The sequence below is a fragment of the Dicentrarchus labrax genome, unplaced genomic scaffold, assembly GCF_905237075.1.
Source record: "Dicentrarchus labrax unplaced genomic scaffold, dlabrax2021, whole genome shotgun sequence".
Classification (NCBI taxonomy): Eukaryota; Metazoa; Chordata; class Actinopteri; family Moronidae; genus Dicentrarchus; species Dicentrarchus labrax.
The window spans coordinates 4237844-4241736 of NW_026136714.1; the positions used below are offsets into that span (position 1 = coordinate 4237844).

Consider the following 3893-nt stretch of genomic DNA (forward strand, 5'->3'; position numbering starts at 1 on the left):
GGGCTGGATCAGGTGAGTCCTGAACCATCCCTTAGTTATGCTGCTATAGGCCTAGACTATCGGGGGATTTCCCATGGTGCACTGAGCTCCTCCCTTCCTCTCTCTTTCTGCACTCATTCATGTTCCATTAATGCATGTTACTAACTTCACTTCTTCCCCGGAGTTCTTGTGCTTTCTCGTCTCGCAGGTTCTTGTCGATCCTGGTGGAGCCTCCTGCCATGGTCCTGCTAGATTGCCATTGCCAATACTGTTGTTGCTGTGCACCTGTCTGTCTGTCTGTCTGTCTGTCTCTCTCTCTCTCTCTCTCTCTCTCTCTCTCTCTCTCTCTCTCTCTCTCTCTCTCTCTCTCTCTCTCTCTCTCACCCCAACCGGTCGAGACAGACGACCACCCACCTAGAGCCGGAGGATCTGTCCTAGGTTTCTGCCTTTTAACAGGCAGTTTTCCTTGCCCTTGTCGCCAAGTGCTCATGGTGGTAATGTTGGGTCTCTGTAATTAATGTTTTAAAGAGTTCGGTCTAGACCTGCTCTATTTGAAAAGTGTCCTGAGATAACTTCTGTTATGAATTGGCGCTATACAAATAAAATTGAATTGAATTGAATTGAATTAATATAATAACTGTAATATAATGACTAATATTATTATAACTGTAATATAATAACAGTAATATTATAACTGTAATATAATAACTAATATTATTATAACAGTAATATAATAACAGTAATATTATAACTGTAATATAATGACTAATATTATTATAACTGTAATATAATAACAGTAATATTATAACTGTAATATAATAACTAATATTATTATAACAGTAATATAATAACAGTAATATTATAACTGTAAAATAATAACTAATATTATTATAACAGTAATATAACAACTAATATTATTATAACTGTAATATAATAACTGTAATATTATAACTGTAATATAATAACTGTAATATTATAACTGTAATATAATAACTGTAATATAATAACGAATATTATTATAACAGTAATATAATAACTAATATTATTATAACTGTAATATAATAACAGTAATATAATAACGAATATTATTATAACAGTAATATAATAACTAATATTATTATAACTGTAATATAATAACTGTAATATTATAACTGTAATATAATAACAGTAATATAATAACGAATATTATTATAACAGTAATATAATAACTAATATTATTATAACTGTAATATAATAACTGTAATATTATAACTGTAATATAATAACTAATATTATTATAACTGTAATATAATAACAGTAATTGAAAGGTAGCCATTTTTATTCACACACACAAAGTAACCTCCATATCAGAATAAAAAGAAAATGTATAAAGCATAATATACTGTTATATATATATATATATAAACACATAAACAAAAACAAGAAAATTATATGTAGCCTACAGTGCTGTAAATAAATACAGTATATGGTATTCATGGTATTATGTTGATATGATCATGTTGACTAATTTTGACAATTGAACAGATTATTGTGCAGGTGATGACTTATAGAATGAAATGATGCTGACATGTTTTGGAGAGAACAACCATTAGACTGAGAATCAATCAATCAGTTTAGATCAACAGGATCTATTCACTTGGAAATTGTGCTAAATGTAGGCTAACTGTAGGCTAACTGTAGGTTAACTGTACTTAATCATTTGCAAAGATGAACTAAGACATTTGCAATGTGTGCAATTGAGAGAGAAGAGGTTCAACAAGCTCCTTTCAAGATTTGTCCTCTACATTTAACATGGGAGTAGATGGGGCCGTGAGAGGGTGTTGCTGGCGCATCAGTGCGTCTCCCGCCAAAACTATTTGTCTGACAGCTTCAGCAGTAGTATAACTGTGACCCCAACGGATTTAGCTACGTTTCTTTCTATAAATTACTTTTATAGAGTTTACAAATTTATTTTATATTATTATTTTAATTTGTTTTTTTCAGTTGAAATTCTCGCAATACACACCCATTCATTTTTTGGACCGTTTTTTTGCGATTTATCGGCAAACTGTTTGGCGTAACGCTTAGAAAAGTCACAGCACTAATGTCCTCACCGAGCCGCACGTTTTGATACCTTTTTTGTGTACGTGCGACCAAAACTGCGGGAGGAGAAGCGCGCCAAAAACGTACGGAAGAATAAAATATTATAAGTATGGGGAAGAGTAGTATTGTTCTTTTCAAGGAACAATAATTAGATTATTGTCTATTTAATTCTGGACATTTGACCGTTTCCCACCAAGACTTTGTTGTCTATCAGACATCAAGAATACAGAAATATGTCTTCCAAGATGAATATAATAATGTATATAATGTACACAGATGTTTATCCTGATAAATTGTTGTGGTTTGCTGTCTCCAGGCAACTTACTGTAAATGTTTTGTATGTGAAATCATTGATCTGTTTGTTTTCATCTGTTCAGCAGCTCTAACACATCTGTCTCCTCTTCCAGTTATGGGTGGTTCAACACTGCTCTCATGGTGGAAGGTAAATCCTATTTGCCTTGGCTGATGGATTGGTGAGTGATTAACTCTCTTAAGTAACTCTCCGTGTTGTATCAGCACTTTATTTACCAGAACTCAGAAGAGTTGAACCCAGTTCTGGTTTAAAGTCTGGCGGCTGCCTTTTGTACTAACTATAAATTATTTAATGATTTGAATTTGTAATTAAACTGATCTGAAATCATTCTGAAATGTTAAAGTTTTGTGAAGTTGAAACGTCTCTAGGTTTTGGAAAATAAATGTTCTTTCTTCAATATCAAAATGAAATTGCATCAGTCTATTCTGAGCTGGGGATGTCCTGGCTAATATCTGACATATACCAGTCTATGATAATCCATAACAATTTATAATTTAGTTCACCGTATTTCATTCAAATTTGTGGTTTATTGACCATGAATTCCAAAAGGAAGGGTGAAACTTGTGGCAATGAATTGGAATAAGGTTGACTAAAAAGGTTAATTTTGACCCCTGTTTCCATCCAGGGGGTCAGTGTAGACACTGTGGAGGATTACAAGTACCTGGGAGTTCACATGGACAATAAACTGAACTGGACTAAGAACACTCAAGCCCTCTACAGGAAGAGCCAAAGCCATCTCTATTTTCTGAGGAGGCTGAGGTCCTTCATCATCTGCAGGACCATGCTGAGGATGTTCAATGAGTCTGTGGTGGCCAGTAATACTGTGGAATATGTTTACATTTAGGAAACAGGAAATAGAAATGAAGCAGGCAGATGTGTGTCTCTTTCTTCAGTGTCTTCTCAAGTTATTTTATTAAACATTTACCAACTGCAAACAGTCATTGTCTCTTGTACTTTGGTTCTTTGTGTTCACAACATGTTTCTTTCATCCATGTATGAAGCATGTAAAGGTTATTAAGGCTATTCAATAGTAAAATATATAAATAATAAACACCATGTATGCCTTTATCAGACATCAAATCTCTAAAATGTATCTAAACTTACTTTACATCAATCAAAAGTATCAAAATTCACAATCTCTCATATTACATTCACTCATTTCTGCCTCAATACTTTCCTAAAATCAGCTTATTTGACAATAAAATCTGGCATCTGAATCATCTTAGCTATTCTGTACTTTAACAGAATAGACACACATTGACTGTACATGGACAAGACTATGGCTAATGGTGGCTGTTATATTAATATGATGAACTGAGAACCACAGGGCTGCACTGTCACCTCCTGTCTATAGGTGAAAGCACACTTCCCAGGAAGTTATGTAGATCCTTCTGCTTTTCTACTGTTTTAAATAAGACAGTACATTTTAAAGTTCAGAAATGAATAATCAAAAACACCAATAAACAAATGTGACCATACATTTTGTGTGCGTCACACAATGAATCCTGGATCCCATTTA

At 33.4% G+C, this 3893-nt stretch overlaps 1 long non-coding RNA gene across 1 annotated transcript; it reads left to right on the forward strand.

Annotated features, from left to right (window-relative positions):
- The first annotated feature begins 1208 nt into the window (after positions 1-1208).
- On the forward strand, positions 1209-3315 carry LOC127375994 (uncharacterized). The gene is made up of 2 exons (XR_007887478.1): positions 1209-2534; positions 3000-3315. It is a non-coding gene; the product is annotated as an uncharacterized LOC127375994 (long non-coding RNA).
- Positions 3316-3893: the final 578 nt, after the last annotated feature.